Consider the following 19,920-nt stretch of genomic DNA (forward strand, 5'->3'; position numbering starts at 1 on the left):
TGCATTGCAAAATTGCAAAAAATGTTCAATTACTGAGAAGGCTGTCTTCAGAGTCTGGGCGATTTTTTAACGTAAGACGATTACGGTTGAACTGGCCAATTCTGTATGATTAATGTAAGGTCACGAATATTTGAAAATGGCATACCAAAATCATCAAAGCTCTGAAGTATTACTTTTCATCAATGTAACCTAATCTTAATAGTCCTCAGTCTGTGAAGTATTTTATGATCCCGAAGTACTTGATAAATACAAATCATAGCTTCTCCTGTGTTATTTGAATTTTCATCTAAATACATCGTAAAGTTTATAAAAAGAAAATTATGATGTGACAGAACAAACACATAAGAAAAAAGGGCTATAATTAAATTTGACTTAAATAACAATATCAGTTTTCTGTTTTGGTCTTGATAAATTTTAGCCAAAGGTCGTAGGAAACATAAAAATCAAAATTTGTATTGTATAAGATTATGATCGGGTTTGGATTGTTCCATGGTTTAAAAGGGTTCAACATGTACTGAAACTGACATAAGTAACAATCGACAGTCAAGCAATGTTAGTCATTAATGTGTCTTTGTGTCGCTATATTACTTAATGTTTGATTTTAAAGAATTGTCAAAAAAGTTCTGTTACCGTGGACTTTACTACTTTTGTTGTCGGGGACTTTCAGAACTTACTCAAAGATGCGTTTCACTTGCTGAAGGTTTCCTGGTGTGATCTGTGAAAGTATTTACTATTTTGAATTCAGGTTATATGAAGGAATATTTGTTACGTTTCACCATATCGGTTTTTTGTCTATAAATGAACTTCAGAAGTCGTCTTATGTAGACATGTACTTGAATATATCATACATTTGAACAATATCTTGCATGTTGAAATAAATAACTTTCTAAATGGTTGATTATTTATGGTTGCAAAGAAATTACTGAAGAGAAACCGACCAATTCTTTTTGTGTTTTGTTTTTATAAGCATCAGATGCATATAATTGAAAACTAAAACAAATTTATGACGTAATTGGCAAGCTTAATTCAAAACATGGATTCTTTGATCTTATGAACGCAGGTAATGAATTTTTTGGATATCTGATAATAATTACGTTTCGCATATAACAACGTGCAATTGCAGACAAATTTGTTAAAAAACTCGAAGCTGTTTTGTATTAAATAATTCTGTTCATAGGCAACGAATACAAAAGAGTAATCAAGGGAACCAAGGTTATAGCGGTAATCAAAAGAATGTAATCCAGGGACAAAGACCAGACATGGAAAACAGACACACACAACAAAGAACATAAAGTAACTAAAATCATACATACAAAGTAACAAAAGTAAATGAGCAACTCGGTAATTCTTGCCAAAAGGGGAAACAAATGCCATAAACTGGAAGTAGGAAAAAAAATAAGTCCCAGTGAATACAAATCATATGCATAAGAAGTGTTCAAATGTTATTCTTTTAATTTACTTTAATGAAACAAACGAGTTATATTTAATTACAGAAGCATCTGAAATAAAATTTATATTTAAATATATATGATAAAGGACAAACATTTGTACACTACTCATTTTCATACATTTTGTACTGAACATATTATTGACGAAAGAAGACTATTTTGTAAATATATGTAATATGAAGTTTCTGTAAATCAAACAAAATTAAACTGATTTTTAAAATCACGCAATTTGCCAATGTTTTTTTACTCATATTATTTTTTACAAGATTGAACAAATAGGAACATTTGAAGATTATTTATTAAAAAAAAAAAAAAAAAAAAAAACCGTCGTATTTGGTGCAGTAAGTAGGATTTCATCGTAAAAACGAGTAAATTGTACATCTTTGGCCTTGTTTGTAACTAGGCTGAAATATATGTTAGGTACAAAGTTAGATATATAACTTTGTACCTAACAAATATCACATTGACTATAGTCGAAATTATGAGACTGTGAAAAATAAGCCAACAAGTTCATTTACTGTAGATGTTTTTCTTCTTCCAAAACAGTATTATGCAACTTTAAACATAGATGCGTGAAAAACTTCTTAACAAATTTTTAACTCATGGTAAACTTTAGTATATGTCGCAAATTCCTGATGAAAAGATTTATTAATCTAGTCATAGTTGTAAACTAATTACACAGGTGTCATTTTAGTGAGTCGTTTCGTAATTATTTTTGAGAAAATGAACAAGACTACTTTTGCATAAAAGCTATAAAACTGGAATGTCAGTATTTGGTTAAAACTGAATTTCCACTTGGGAAGCTCCATTGATCATGTATGATGCTATGCATTTATACTAAATTGGAAACAATATCGATAATAGAACAGTTGATGATAAAAAAAAATGCCCAAAAATCTCATTTCCTTTGTTCTGCGTTTTTCCTCACCACTTTTATCTATCCCGGACTTGACTTTTTGTTAGCAACAGGGTGGATGTTAATAGAAAAGCAGAGGATGCTTACCCTACCGGTGCACCTGGTCCATGTTCCCTGTTTTTAGTGGAGTCCAAGCTGCTCATTTGCTTTTGTTGTTTAATATGTTTTATGTTTAGTAATTTCATGCTCCTTGTTGTGTGTGTCTGTTCTCATCGTCTGGTCTTTGATTTACATATTTCCGCTAGGATCTTGGTTCTGTTGGTTACTCATTGCAATCCATGATTTTGCATGTATCATTTTATTTATTTTATGCTCATTTTTGTGTGTGTCTGTTCTCATCGTCTGGGTCTTTGTCTTTGGTTTACATATTTCCGCTAGGATCTTGGTTCTGTTGGTTACTCATTGCAATCCATGATTTTGCATTTATCATTTTAGTTATTTTATGCTCATTTTTGTGTGTGTCTGTTCTCATCGTCTGGTCTTTGTCTTTGGTTTACATATTTCCGCTAGGATCTTGGTTCTGTTGGTTACTCATTGCAATCTATGATTTCAGTTTAGTCTGCATATTTATGTTGAAATCTAGCAAGACAAGACGTCTGGCGTATGACATTAGATAAGACAACACGTTAGGTGTTAACTGCTTGATTGTCATTTACCATCTGATATAAGTAAAACTAATATCCTAGTTATTTTATTTTAATTAACAGAATATTAAAAAGCATTGTGTAAATAAATGACATTGTCAAACAATAATAACGCACACATAGGGCGGCTAGACCTACCAGGAACTCTTATTGCGAACATGATAAATCCTTTAATTGTTTGTTACAATAACCTTATAATGGAAGAGTGTCAGATTTATTAATGACAACTCGAATAGTCTATTCGGCCATTTGTTAAAATATCTTCAAATAGCTCCATTTTAGATTAATAATTCATTAAAGTATAATGTGAACTTTATTTCAACAGACGATGTGAAAAAAAGTTTGAAAGTAAATATCATTTCTATATTTATTAGGACTGGGTTTTCACCATTGTTGGTTAGTACAAACGTCTCTGATGCTTTTCGTCAGCAAAGTTGTCAGACTTACGAAACTGAAAACCCCTAACACACTGAGGATTTCTCACTTGTATGTTACATTGTAGAGCATCTCGGTGTTAGATGTAACTTCCTTTTTGATTTTGTTTTTGGGTATGATTACAAAGTGTACGAAAACAATTTATGTATAAACGTCTTCATACGTATTTGATTTTAATGCTGCTGATAAGAGGCTATTCTTTGAGACACGTTTACAGCATATGAGAATTTTGCAATATATGTTTGATTGGTATATGTGTATTTATTCTATTGCCGACAAATGATACCCAATACCGAAATTAATCTAGAGTTAGATTTAAAAAAAAGGATATATATAAACTTAATTCAATTCGAGTACATTGATCTTTTTCAAATATTCATAACATTTGTTTGTGGAAAGCAAACCATGAACTGTACTACAAGAGTAGAAATGATAATTTGTGAGACAATGATTAAGTATAAGCGTTTGTAAGAATTAAGAAATTTTGAAAAATCAGAAACATGCATATAAAAAACCCGCCGATCTCACAATGTGTTATCACTCATGGATGCTTTCTATATTTCAAAAGGCCATTATTTGATCTCTGCATCATTGGCTGTGAAAGAGTAAACAAGGGAACCAAGGTTATAGCAGTAATCAAAAGAATGCAATCCAGGGACAAAGACTAGACATGGAAAACAGACATACACAACAAAGAACATAAAGTAACTGATATGATACATACAAAGTAACAAAAGCAAATGAGCAATTCGGACTCCACTAAAAATTTGGAGCATAGATCAGGTGCACCGGTAGGGTAGGCGTCCTCTGTTAGAAACACCCGTCGAATTGCTCATAAAAAGTCAAGTCCGGGGTAGACGAAAGAGGAAAGGAAAACTATGACACGTTGAACAAATTAGTTTTCATGGCGTAGATGGATACACCATAACGATCCACGAGTTCATGATGACGACCATAAAACTTTTTGAGTGATGACTTCAATTCTGTAGCAGCATAACCCTGCTCCAGACGAAGCCTATTTGTCAGAATTCTAGCGTGATACAAAGTCTGCGTAGTTTCGGCAAGCTCTTGCATAACGTATGAGTTGCGATATGAACACTCTATACGCAGGTGCTAAAGGGATGTTGCCACAGACGAAAGGAAAGTTGACAATTTTGAATGAAGTCATCACGTTTGTCGTAAAGTTCAAGTTCTTTGGGGTAGTTGCGATGTATCAAATCCCCAGAATTAGGATTGTTTAAAGATAATACGTCATCTATATAGCGGAAACTGAGATTAAAAGATCTAGCTAAACGATATTCTTTCTTTCGGATCAGATCAGCTATAAAGTCAGCCTCATTAGAGTGAAGGAATAGGTCAGCAAGTAGAGGTGCACAATTTGTTCCCATTGGAAATCCCCCAAATTAGGATTGTTTAAAGATAATACGTCGTCCATCTATATAGCGGAAACTGAAACTGTAACTCCAACATGCAACGGAATTATTGTCGTCCTTGATTCTGATGGTGCAAATAGTCAAATTTAACCATCAAAATGATGGGTTTTCATACCATGTTTCACCCACTGCCTGATTCTTACAGAGACTGACCCTTAAATTAGAAAGCTACATATACTCAATAGATTTGTCATAAGACGGCAAAGTGAACATAATAGTGTGTACATTACAGTTTCCATACTTCAAGTTCGGCTATATTAGTTTCTATGAGATATGAGAAGCTGTTAAGCTAATCGCTACAAAAGATGTAAAGAAGAAATATAATAAGGTGATTATTATTTCTCATGTAAAATAAAATCGTGAGAAATATCGCGGTTTTGTGGAAGGGAAGATTAAAATTGTGGTAATGAATTAAGCATTTTTTAATGAAATTACCTCAACTTGACCTTTGCTGATTTTTTTCCGTTTTCCAAGTGAAGCGTTTACTTCGATAGCGGTGAAAATATAGAAAGGAAATTTTGACAAAAAATTATGTTGCAGTTCAAGGTAAGATTCTCTTTTTTAAATTCTTTTTTAGTAAAGTTGTAATTATTTTTTTACATCATGAGAGGATATATTTTTCATACTGGCTTTATAATTATTATTATATATCTACCATAACTAGTCGACTTATAAAGACATATTATAACGCTTGAATTTCGGATCACTTGTTCAAGGTTTTAGTTTTTCACTGTTTCGAATTCAGTTCGATAATCCTTTGTACAGTTAGTTAAAGCTTATATGGTAAAAAAAAACATGTCGGAAGATTTGATGGTGTTTTTACGGTATCTTCAAATCGGAGCATTTGAACCAGAACGTTGTCAATAAGGAATAACAAGTCATCTTTGATCATAAGATCTTACATAATGTTTACTGTTTTATTTTGCGCTATGTTATCATGAATCATTTTGTGTGTGAAATACCTGATATTCTGGTTGCATTTCAACAATCCAAGTCACTCCGATAAGTTTGTTTCTAAAAATATTGTTTCATGCAGAATAGATCGAATATTTCGTCTTAGATACATTAACAATAAATAGTACAAAAAATAGAAATGGTTTCTAAATAGGTTCATTAGGTTCCTATTTTGCTTTGTCCTTTAAATGCTGCTTTATGAAGCAACACAATTTCCTTTTAACTTGATAGATATAAACTACAATATAGCATTGAACTTATCATAATGCTCAAATATTTTACCTACAACTTTTATTTTAATTTACAAAGAAAAAATGTATTATATAGAAACTTTTAAAGATAATACTGTGAGAATTTTAATGAAAAGCAAACAAAAAACTAAGCTTTTCTTAACTACATAGAATAAGAAGCATCTTGCCAATCAACCATTTGGTGCTTGTGTGTCTTTTAAGACAAAACAGAAGCGGTAACAATCATTGTACATTTGTTTGTAATTAATGTTCTATGCAGTAATGTCATAAAAATAAGAATACATAGAAAGTTTCGTGTCGGTAATTGCAAACTTTTAATACTTACATAAGAAGTGAGAAAAACATTTTTACTTCGTTAAATGCTTCGATGAGGTATATCAATTCTTCAACGCGTATTGGTTAGAAAAAAGAATTTAATATTACATTTATTCATTTCGCATAAAAGGAAAGTTGATGTGAATATACAAACATTAAACGAGTGCATTGAAGCCAAAATAAATAAATTGTTGAGATAACATTTGATACCTGCAGTTACCAAATGATTTGAATGTATGAGGGACTTCGTGATCAAATTGAAATAATCGTGTGTTTAGCATGACTGTTTAATTGGATTTACGGTAACAACGTAATGATGGTGTAAAGGTATGTTTTGTTTTTCTTTCGAATGTGAAGCTAGTTCGAAATCACGGAGCTTAAATCTAATCTAAAAGTAAGGAACTTATATGTTGAATTAGTCAGTAACAAGTACATATATAAGTTTTGACAGTGAACCATACTGACGCTTTGTAGGCATTATCAGTAACATTAACACGATCGTTGACAGTTACGCACCTGTTTGTATTGTGTATTTTTAATAAGGAAAGTTACGTTATTGAATGGCAGAAATAAGTAGCCGATCCAGAGGTGTACATACAAAAGGGGCCGTAACAAGGGGCCCCAAATCTTTTCACAGGGAAAATGTAAAAAAAAATACGCACAATTTAATAGAACAATGCTTAATAATGAGTCTCAGTGACAGTTTTTATCAAATTATAGTGTTTCTGTGGACTTTACAATGCCAGGCGGCCCCTTTGAACCCATCTATAAAAAAATAGTTTTTCGTTAGTTTTGTTTAATTACGGTCAGCCGTTTAAGTAAGATACTAATACTGCTAATGAAAATGTTTCATCAAAATACTAAACAGAATGATTACAACGCTTTAATGTCAAGACTGCATTATAACAACAATTAAATTTCCGTGTTGAAAGCCCTGGTAACCACTGAACAAATGACGATCGGCGAACGCAAATTGTTTAATTTTTATCTCGCCTATAACACGGTTATTTGAAATATCGTATTCTTGTAGATACATATATAATTTGGTTGTATAAATGTTTATTTTAAAGTATAAGAAAGGTGTTATTACTACCGCTTGGAACTATATTAATGAGCTAAGGTTCTGGCAAAGAGAATACATTCTGCGATTCCACTGAGTTAACGGTGCTAGATTCCTTGAAACATACAAAAGCGTTTGACAAAAACGTTCCTTTGAATAAAACAATAGCCCTTTTATAGCAACTTTGAGAAGCAGCGAACACTACATTTAAATAAGTCAAACTATCAACAAGTTTTTAAGGTTTGATAAATATAATTCATCATAGGAATTCTTATACATTAGCGTATCATGTAAATTTCCCTTGATAAAACTTGACACTAAGTCTTAGGCGATTTTTTTTTATATCACAGACCTCTTACAGATGAATTGAGAGAATAAAATACAGCCCACTACATCCAAAGCCTAATTCTTACATTTATCATCTAACAAATAAGATGTTGAAAACAAAAATGATACGGTTTAAAAGGATACGCTTACTAAATACGCCTTGGCTATGTTTTTAACTAGGAGACAGATTGTCCGAAAATGTCCATATGACACTCATAATTCGCTTCATTTTACCATGTCAACCGTGAGAAGTTGTTTCTTGTCATATGTTTTAATATTACTCTTATAAAGACTTTGATTTGAAAGATAATACAAATAATAAGCTTATCCAACGTGTATTAAATTCTTGACGATTATATATAAAATTACAAGGCCATTGAAGAAAAATGTGAAATTTTAACTGGTATAGACGATTGAAACAAGTCATTTGGAACGAGGCAGATGTATTTGAATTTTCCTTTTCCGAAGAAGAATAACAAATCTAGCTTTATTAAGCCTATATCTAAATTTATGTTATACAAGTACAAAACGTAATCAAAACCTGAACAAAAAACCCTTCAAATGGTTAACAATGATGCACCATGTTCACATACTTTTAGTGGTCTAGATTGTTTATATACTCAGTTTCGTTTTAAATATTTCTATAAGTTTTATTCATTTTCAAAGCTTTGCCATAGTCTAAAATTTAAAGCGATGGGTTCCTAGATTTACTTTATTTGTATACATTCCATACTATTTTACCGGTTAACATTTAACCTAAGGTCAATCAATCAAAACCTTTACACAATACGTATAACCTGGTCGGTTGTCTGTTTCAAATGAATAGAAGTAAATAACTGATTAGCACCAGATAATATTCTATTGAGATAAATTCCTTGTTAAATTGGATTTTATTTCGAAAGATTTGAAATGATATTACTGATGTCATTGGCTGATTAAAAGACACTCATACATTTACGAATCATTCATAATGTCAAGTTGAAGGACAAACAATAAATATATCATTTGCATCTTCATCAGTTTCTTTATAAGGGTGTATACTCGTGTAGTCGTTTTAGAATTTCTTGTCATAAGAACACGATAGTATTATCATATTTTATCGTAAATGTATCAAAAAGCCAATTATGATAAGTAACATGTTAGCTATACAACATCCTTACAAATATCCCAAAACAAATTTTCATCTCGATATGGGCATGAAATTCAAATTTGATTTACGGTGTTATATTTTTATAACTTGTCTTTTTTGACAGGATGACAAATCAGCATTTTAAGACTTTTTAATGGCATACATATCTTATTTCAAGATAAACTAGTCCTTGTTGTTTTTCCCTTGTTAATATTTAGGAACAGACACTGCATACATTCCTTGAAAGAGTAATCAAGGGAGCCAAGCCCAAGGTTATAGCGGTAATCAAAAAAATGTAATTCAGGGACAAAGACAAGACATGGAAAACAGACATACACAACAAAGAACATAAAGTAAAAGTTCATTACCTATTGTTGGTACAGTGTTGATGCATTTGTCACAGAAGAGATAGATGCTGGTTTCTTAAAAACAAAAATCTTTGCTTTGCGCTACTTAAATCAAAGCACAATATGAGTAAACAATTTTATAAACCCATATTTTATTATTTTTACACGCATTGCATGCGAATTACATTTAAAAAAAAAATCTCATGGACTGCCAGCCACATAGTACATTCTTGTACGTTCTTCTAATTGCTTATTTGCATTTGTTACTTTAATTTTGTATGTATGATTTTAGTTACTTTATGTTCTTTGTTGTATATGTCTGTTTTCCATGTCTGGTCTTTGTCTCGGATTACATTCTTTTGATTACCGCTATAACCTTGGTTCCCTTGATTACTCTTTAATGAACATGCATATTATAAATCCTTTGTCGTTTTTGTTTACCTGGAATGGTCATCTATCAAGTTCCCAAAATAATAAAAGCCATTGTTATGATAACATCCAAATAAAATTATATACTTAAAGTTAAATTTTAAGAAATTTTAAAGGACCTTGCCATCATAGCATGATAGCATAGATTGATTTGAGACTAATGCTAAAGAAAATATATCATGAGAAATGATAACTTTTTGTTAACGTCTAATGTATTTTGTATAGAATTAACAAATTGGTTCTCTTTGGCACAAAAATGTAAGTACGGAATTTATTCTTGAGTTGTTGAAATTTATTGTTCGTCTACTTACTGATACTTACTGATGTGCATTTGAGGTGGCATTCATAATTTAATTTTATCAGCTAAACAAATTTAAACAGATATGAAATTTCCATATGTCAAGGAAAAACGGTACTTTCGGGTTAAATTATAACTTATCTAATATTGGAGAGTACCTGGCGAGTTTTGATGACTGATACGAATCTTTATGTTGTTGGCTCTTGGATATATTCCATTTCCAATTTTCACTTTTCTCGGAAAACAACTGAATTTTACTTTTTAATTACATTCATATGTATATACGATTTACGTTACGAGTTGTTTTGCTATAAAACGAAACGAAATTAAAATAAATCCGCTGATTCAGTTTCATTCATGAAACAGATAAAAATATTAAATCAACAGCCTTTAAAATGAGTACTTGAAATGACCATAACAAAGTATTAATCTTTTATACAGCGCCAATACGAATACATAACCCGAGGTAGTTTAACTGAACCGTATAATAGGATAGATAAAATGGACATTAATATGATTGTCTATCACACAGCTCAGATCAGTATATAACATTTCAGGCGTATCTGCTATAAACACGAAATATAATAATTACTTTACTACTTCACCCTCATTACTGGACTGATAGTCAATTAATTTCACTGTCAAAAATGACGAGCATGGTAAATGAACCTTCTTCTTATCTACGGGTTACTAAGGAGTATATTTTATTATTTAGTATATTTCAACACGAATCAATCGAATTCTTCAAATTTGTCTAGTCTTGTTATATTTACATTATCATGTACAAAGGACATTACTTTTTATAGTTTATGAAGAAACTACTTTATTGTACATTGTACATTTGTTTACAATTATCTTAATTGTTTTCGATAAAACATTATCATTTATCCTATTATGAATATTTTAACCAGAGTTTTAATGATACTTTTTTTATATTTAAACAAATGTTTTACTTTTGTACGGAAATTTACTAATTTAATAAACAAAAACTTTTAAAAATTCCGTCAGGTTTACTATAAAGCTCAAGTGAAAATTACCTCTCTTTTCTTTCAGACTAAAATATAAAAACAAATGCAAGATATATTTTGCAACTCTTCTAGTGAGAGAGGAAACACATAATTTATTTAGCCTAATAGTGACATAAACTAGTTCATTGCTGCATATGCTTATTGATTAAGTTAAAAACGATTATTTTAAATGTCAGACATAAGTCGTGAGATACAACTTCTGTAAATGATATCATTTTTTACCAATTTACACCCCACAAATTTTCAACACCCATCAGAAAACTTTAACTGGTTTTGTACAATAACATTTTTGTTTGTTACGTGAAACTACTAATTCCGTTACGTGCGTGAAATAGAAATGCAAACATTTTAAACGACATGAAAATAGTTTGATCAGTCTGTGAAACGACGTGAAATAAAATGAAATGGATATTTAATTGTACATAGATTCTATTTACAAAGCATAAAGTATGTTTGTATGCAAAATTATTTAAAAAGTGCACCATAGCTTGCATATAAATCCTTCTTTTCTTCAAATATAATATACCTTTGATAACTAGATGTCTCATGATCCATCCTTTCAGATTGATACAAATTGGTTATCCATCCGTTTATGGATTTGACAAGTCTGTCACCACCCCGAATGTATCGTCGTTTTGTAAGAGTAATCAATGGAACCAAGATTCTTGCGAAAATCGAAAGAATGTTATCCTGTGACAAAGAACAGACATGAAAGACAGACACACACAGCAAAGAACACAATATAACCATAATAATACGTACAAAGTAACAAAAGTAAATGAGTAACTCGGATTCCACTAAAAACTGGGAGCATGTACCAGGTGCACCGGTAGGGTGAAAGTTGGTTTGTCTGAGCCTTTGAAGCAAGAACAAGAGTGGAATATAACGAAAAACGTTTCTATAAAATATTATGTAAAACTTAAACTTTGACTAAAGGTGCTTAATTGTACATTTTGTAATGTTATAGTTATATGTTTTGTATATCTTTCTAGAAAACAAAACAATGAAAGTTTTCCCACCGATGTACCTGATTTTTATTTTAATTATTTAATTGATTCCATGTTACTCTTTTGTTTTCTAGTCTTTATGTGTATTTTAGAGTAAATTTTGGTTGTCTATGATGTCTATGATGCTTGTTTTTTCTACATTTGTCTAGTAATTGCCTCAAAACCACGAATATTATTGTAATAATGGTCTCCTTTGTTTTACTTTCAGTTTAATGTTTATTTGCAGTATCAAGTTAAAATCGTCTTTTATTCATATGTTTTCTTTTCTTTCATGTAACTTACTATATACTATCATGTTGTATATGGAAATTTTATCCGTTCTGGACAGACACCATATGCCGACAGTGGGTCGGTAGTTGTATGTCGCATACGCTAAGTATATATCAACGAGTCCTTTAAACTTTTATATTTTCACACTATCCTTTCTTTATTGCTGATAAAATGGGATTTATACACATTACCTACAGCAATGTTTTGTTTTAAATCTCCATTCATAATAAACGGAAGCATTTAGATAAATTTCCATATCTAATTTCAAGAATATCACAATCCGTGTTCAATATATTTTTTTCGGATTGGCGCACGATCAGTTTCCATTCGTGCATCAAGTCTTACCATGAAAACAATGATAATAAAATAACTTGAAAACGATGAAAGCATAAAAAAATTCTATATTAACTTAAGTAATGTTGATTGCAGTTCTTGCCCACATGGTATGTCTTAAGATTTAGATTGACACAGGATATTTTACGGTAAGACAAACGTCGTCAATTGACTAATCTTAAAAACGATTTCAAAAGCTTGTCGATTAGTGAATGTCTTAAAAGATTCGCTTTTAATTTTGATATTGGAACAAAACTTTTTAAAGATACCGGGTAAAATAATAGAAATTTTGTTGTAAAATGAACGTTAGTTGATAACGCAAAATACACCATTGTAAAAAAGTAATCAAGGGACCAAGGTTATAGCGGTAATCAAAAGAATGTAATCCAGGGACAAAGACCAGACATGGAAAGCAGAAATACACAACAAAGAACATAAAGTAATTAAAATCAGACATACAAAGTAACAAAAGCAAATGAGCAACTCGGACTCCACTAAAAACTGGGAGCATGGAGCAGGTGCACCGGTAGGGTAAGCGTCCTCCGTTTTTTATAAAACACCCGCCGAGTTGCTCATAAAAAGTCAGGTCCGGGGTAGACAAACGAGGAAAGGAAAACTATCACCCGTTGAATAAATCAGTTTAAAAAAATCTTCATTTTTACGACGTAAACAAACTTTTGTGACCAACCATAAACACTTTATAAACGAAAAGATGCGTTGACAATGCAGTTAATTCGTATGTACATGATATTCAATAATTCCTTAAAAACTCATCAGTTATATCATAATTGATGGGGAATTAATTTATTTTTTAAGAAGGGTGATTGACTTTAAAGTAGTTCAAAGGATATGGCTCATCAATACTTAGAAAAAATATACAGGTGATCTGTTTTGTTTTAGATAAAGAAAATAGCACAAAATATATATAAAAATAAATAACTAAATTAATTAATTAATAAATAAAAACCCAAATACATACAATGCATTGCATACAAATATGATAGTCCGATTTTTATCTATTTATGTAAGATGGACTAGTGACAGAAAGACCCTTCACTTCCTTCTGAATTTTCTTTCGAAAAGATTGTACGTTTACTGATTGTTATGCCAGAGTTTCCCGAGTCTACGCAGACATTTTGTATCGCGCTAGAATTCTAACAAATAGGCTTTTGGAGCAGGGTTATGTTGCCACAAGATTGAGGTCATCAGTACAAAAGTTTTATGGGCGTCATCATGAACTCGTGGATTCATATGCGCCATGAAAACTGATTTGTTCAACGTGTCATGGTTTTCCTTTCCTCTTTCGTCTACCCCGGACTTGACTTTCTATGAGCAACTCCGTGGGTGTTTCTAGAAAAGCAGAGGACGCTTACCCTACCGGTGCACCTGGTCCATGTTCCCAGTTTTTAGTGGAGTCCGAGTTGCTCATTTGATTTTGTTACTTTGTATGTATGATTTTAGGTACTCTATGTACTCTTTGTTGTGTATGTCTGTTTTCCATGTCTGGTCTTTGTCCCTGGATTACATTCTTTTGATTACCGCTATAACCTTGGTTCCCTTGGTTACTTTTTGAATCATCACTGGGGAGGAGCGAAACTCAAAGTGAGTGTAATGATCTATAGCAAAGAAGCATATGAGATACAATGCAAAATTGGATATATTTCAGGCCAAAATAGAGAATATACTTCGCTATTGATCATTTTATATATCTTAGGCGAAAAAAAACATCTATCAAGGTGCAATTTTGACAATATCTTTTTGTTCAATCTGAATGTGGAGGCTGTACAACATATTGCATATTTGAAAAATTGGAACATTAAAAACGATTTAAAATGTTTTGATGCATTTAAAACATTTTGAATGAGATTTTAATTTGGACGAATTTAATTTGAAGGCAGGGAAGTAGGGAAGTTGAATGAATTGAATACATAACCAATAAAGAGATAGTATCAATACGTATATTCAAACTTTGGTCATCTCTGTTAAAAAGTATTACTCCTAGGTTGTAAATGTTACGATTCCGTGGCTTCCATTCAATTTTAACAGTATATTGTTGATTTTGCAGTTGTATTATTCTACTCATTAACATTACCCCCCTTAAGACATAGGGTTCCAACCCTTACAATTCATCACATTTGTACTTTTTCTTGATTCCTACTTCAACACGAATCATTTAATTCTGTTCGTTATTCGTTTTTATCAGTTGATGCATGTATCTCTGGTTTTCTGACTACACTTTCTTACTTAAATGACTGAAATTTACACGCATAATCTATAATTTGCTCCTATTAAAGGAATGAATACTTTAAACCATGGTTACTGTAGATAAATTCATATGATGATTATGTTAGCAAAGTTATTGAAATTGAACCATGAAATTCCTTCTATACTTCAAAGAGCTAGATCTCCACTGATATTGAAGTTTGTTATAACAGGAAGACTGACCATTATGATAACAATAATAACACATAACCATACAATGCCAATAATGCAAATGAGGGGATTACTGAGATAAAATCAAAGTAAAACTCCGAGTTACAAAGTACGTTCCTCCCATAGACATTCCATGTTCTAACAAACAAAAGCGACCCCACATAAGCGAAAGCTAATATTTCGTTGAGTTATGATGTAGTTTTTTTCTGTCCTTCCACTTCACATGATTCAAATCATTCATCATCAAAGAATTGGGAATGTACTGACCAGTTAGAAAAACATGTAGTAAACACAGTATTGATTCAATATTAAGATTTGTAATTATTTGACAATAAGTAGCCAGTATGGTCGCTACTGTTCGTAAAATACAGTAATTATATGTTTGTTATTCAAACTCTACAATAAAACAATCCTTAATTATCATGTTTGATTTCTGATGATTTGATGATTATAACCAATACTAATAATTACGATAAATTAAGGTTGTTCACAGGTCTATTTAAGAATATCAAGAATTTTAAATCTTTTAAGATCTTTCATGATATAACAGTATAAGATGAAAAAAATATATTAATCAGTGTGCTCGTTTTTGAGATATAAGTATTTGAAATTTTGATGGAAAAGGGATTTTTATAGATTGTCCATAGGTATTGTTTAAGAAGGTCTTATCTATTTAAACCACTGAAGAAATAACAAAGATTGTATAAAACTTTTCATATTTCAAGGTCTGGTATTATTGAAAGAAAAGTGGGGGTCACTTGGCAAAAAATATTAATACAATGAGATGAATAAAACCAGAGTCCGAAAATCTAACAAAGATGACTTATCATGACCAGTAAACGTCCTTAAACCCATTTCTCTACTTTGAACGTAACATGTTTCTTAACGAATTAATTTCACAATTGTTTTGCCACGACAAATACAAAGTGAGAAAATTTGAACCTGCTTAAATCATGTTAGTCTGTGATAGCAAATGTATATTGTATTTTCTCTAAGAAATTAATTAATTTTTCGTTTTTCTGCCAACCTCAAACTGAACGCTATTTTATTTTCATTCTCTTTTATTCATATCATTTATTTAGTTCAGTGACAACTTGTATTGCTGATGTGTTGTATATCTTTTCCACAGCATCTGTATTTATTTGGTGGTGTGCTTAATTTTTCGGATGTTTGCTTCCGTTCCCTAACACTCATACATGTAAACATTTGAAGCTTAGTCTTATTATGTAAGCAATATCTATTGCACAATCAAGAGACCGGTATATCAGTCGATATTTTTGTTAAAAAAATTGTTTCTTTAAATGTTCTCACACCTACTTATTACGTGCAAATTAACAATAAAATATCATTTACATAAAGGCACTGGTAGAATTTAATGAAGTTTAAAAGATATTTAGCTAACGAGATGCATGCCTTGGTGTAAATTATCGTTCAAATCGGTCATTACGATATTCAACTGTGTCTATTTAAAGACAAATAGTAGATAACACTTTCTCCTTCGTCTATCCGGGAATTGACAGTTTATGAGCAACTCGGTCGTTGTTTATTGAAAAACAAAGGACGCTTACTCTACGTGTACGTCTGGTCAATGCTTCCAGGTTTTTTATGGCCCCGGGTTTTCCTATTTACTTTTGTGTCTTTGTACGCGTTCTTTTGGTTATTTCATGTTCTTCATTGTGTATGTCTTTATTCCCTGTCTAGTCCTTATCATTGGAATTTATTCTTTCGATATCCGCTCGAATATTGGTTCCCTTAATTATTCTCTCATCACATACTAATACATTAATGTTTAACAGAACTTGAAAAAGAAAAAAAAGTTTACTATATAAAAGTTGATACTAAGGTGTAAAAAAAGTGATATAATGAAAGGAAAGGGTCTGATATTTTTTATTTCTGCATTTGTTTGTTTTAATTTAAAATCGTCACCGTCAACATATAAGAGTTATGAAATACGTACTTTCGTAAAGAATTATATTTTATTAATAAAGAGACTTCAAGAAAGAAAACTTTTATCGTAGAATGAAGTGCTCCAGATATGCAGCAATTTGAAAATAGTTGTGGATCAGAAGTTAAAATCATTCAAGAGCTGTACTGATGTTACCTAATCACTATCCTATTGTATAAATATTGAAGATACTATTTGCGACAAAACCGATTTAAATGTCAATCCCAGTAAGAATCATGCAGTGGGTGAAACATGGTATGAAAAATTTTGATAGTGTAATTTGAATATTTGCACCATAGGAATCAAGGAAAACAGACAGGATTTCCCATATCATGCTTGACCATTGATTTACAATTTCCTTGAAATGCAATGAACATTTCAAGGGCAGATAACTCAGTCAGAAACCTCATTTTTTAAGATTCTGTTGAAAAATTTCTAAGAAAATACATGATCATGATGCAGAGATCAAATAATGGTCTTTTCAAATAGAGAAAGCACCCTTGAGTGATATTTTATTGTCAGATTGGTTGGGTTTTGACATGCATGTTTCTGATTTTTGCCAGATTCTTATAAGCACTTACACTTAATGTCCTGTTATGAATTTAATCGGTGCTCTAAACCCATTTGTCTATTGACGATCACTCGTTCATATCCCAGTTGTTTGTATTAATTATAAGAGATACCAATTTGTGCCTATTTTTTTTGTCTGTATAATGTATCAAAGGAAAGATGGTTTGCTAACTTTTCTCACATGATAACAAAGGTCGCGAAAAAAAATTACAAGATTGTTTGTAGATACCCTTGAATACTCTTTATTCACTGTAGGTATGGGATATCATTAAACTTTATAACCCTTCTATTTTGGAAGGTAGAAATATTCTAGATTTTTTACTCACTGTCAAATATTTATTTAATGCAGTATGAAATATTTTCTAAACGGTCTATTTAACTCTGTATCAATTCAACTTTAATAGGAATTTAAAATAGAAAAGAATCGTATTCCATCAAATGTATACTTCAAAATTCTTGGGTCTGAATATCTGACAAAAGATGACTGCCTCCCAAAGTATTTTCATTTAAAACGACAAAATATTTTTTTTATTTGAGAATTATTTAAGCGTATTTATATCTTGTTAAAATATGGTTGTTGAGAACTATACTGTATATCGTGACAGTTGAATAGTAACTTAAGATTGAACTGTAGTGAACAAAGGTCTTTAATAACTCAAATTCCTGAAATGTAAGTGAAACAAAAAGTAAAAACTTATTTAACGTAACTTGCTAAGCATAACTGTAAGTGACATGCTATTCTTAGTTCTTCTTTCGAAGAAATTCAATAGTCCAATAGTTGTAATACACTTCAGTTGTACCGCTTGCAATTTTAATGACCTTAAAAACTTAGTGGCTTTTATAAATGATAGTCATAAAAGTATGATTGCTAACAGTTCATTTTTTTATTTAATAATGTTTTCCAAAAGGTTTATTCGCACCAGCTCACTAATGCAAGACCACCTTGTATTGATGGTCACACTACGTATTTTGCGTTATATTAGGTTTTGTTCATCTACCAAAGTATCATTTACCTGTGAAAAAGGTAACCACTCGCTTCGGATTATGTTTTAAATTTCTCTGATAAGCTATGTTAGTGTTTTACATCTGTAGAGTTGCACTGAGATAGCAACTACTTTCGGATTACATTTTACATTTTCATATAGCATGTGAGTATTACAGCTCTTCTTTGAATTTTATTGAAAAAAAAATTAAATAAGAAAATAAAAACAAAAAACAAAATCCCAAACAGAATTATGTAGTAGATTGTCTCAATTTTTGTAGCCACATATACAACTTTGTGGGATTTAATATGAAAATAGATAGTTTTGTTTTGAATATTATTTGTATCATACATATGTTGTTACAAATTTTTAGGTCTTTTTCAAACATTAAACTGCAAACAATTATCATGTGATCAGAAAGGGGTCATATTTTTTTTAAATACTTTGACAACGTCGTTCTGTAATAGGCATTCTTTCATTTCATTTTCATCCGTCTTGACTTTCTACGAGCAGCTCGGTGGGTATATGGCTAGAAGCATGCGCTGCTCACTCTTCCAACGCATCCATTCTTTCATTTTCTTATTATTCGTTGTTCTGGATATAATGGTTTGTGTTTCACAATTTGTTTGTCGTATGTTTCGGTATTATTTGTGTTTTCAAGATTTCCCATCGTTGTAATATTTGGGTTGCCATTTTGTAAATATTTTTCTAATAAGTTTCTTTCAAATATAATCCATGCAGGTCCGGGTGTTAAAAGAATAGGCCTGCAGCACCGCTAAGCTTGTCGTAAAAGGCGACTAAATAGTGCTCAGAAACCTAGTCGGGGGCTAGGCGCTCTGCCCACAGAGCAACTGGGATGTGTGCCCCTGGTGGTGAAATGGGGTACCCCTGGCGTGTTACATGCTGGGGTTGTCTGGCTATAATACGGAAAACCTGACCGCAAACCATAGTGGTGCACCGTGTTGGGAAAGATGTCACGTTCCTCGCACGTTAAAGAACCCTGCTGTGGTATTCGATAGGAGTAGGGACCTTTGCGCTCCGCCACAGGAGGCTAAATTGCACGACCTTACCCATCCCTCCCTTTTTCTAGTTGCAATCAAAATTTGTCGACCCTATTATCCTTGTGTCTCATCCCTTTTTTTCATTTCATCATCATTTCATGTTCATTTAATCATCCATTTCATGTTCATCGTCTGAATATAGCTGAAATATTGCTGCTCGGACGTTAAACCCCAACAATCAATCAATTCAAATATAATCCTGGGTCACCAGTGACGTATTATGTCATTTCATTGACCGAGCGGATATGACGTTGTTTTAAATATTTGTATACGTTTAAAAATATTCAAACTTAAAAAAGAAGTT

At 31.5% G+C, this 19,920-nt stretch overlaps 1 protein-coding gene across 6 annotated transcripts in view; it reads left to right on the forward strand.

Moving 5' to 3' along the window:
* The window catches only part of LOC148621334 (protein madd-4-like), a 74,805-nt gene that overhangs the window by 13,040 nt on the left and 41,845 nt on the right, over positions 1-19,920 (forward strand). For 2 of the 6 annotated variants that reach the window (XM_088575518.1, XM_088575523.1), the window contains exon 1: positions 18,570-18,720. The exons of 2 other annotated variants lie outside the window; for them this stretch is intronic. The gene's annotated coding sequence lies outside the window, so the exon portion shown is untranslated. Of the gene's footprint in view, positions 1-5,080; positions 5,423-6,508; positions 6,724-18,569; positions 18,721-19,920 lie in introns of those variants that run through there. 2 more of the 6 variants (XM_088575520.1, XM_088575519.1) reach the window with 2 other exon arrangements.

This window comes from Perna viridis, chromosome 3 (assembly GCF_037379345.1).
Source record: "Perna viridis isolate PV_CMFRI_1.1 ecotype Kerala chromosome 3, ASM3737934v1, whole genome shotgun sequence".
In the NCBI taxonomy this organism is placed as follows: domain Eukaryota; kingdom Metazoa; phylum Mollusca; class Bivalvia; order Mytilida; family Mytilidae; genus Perna; species Perna viridis.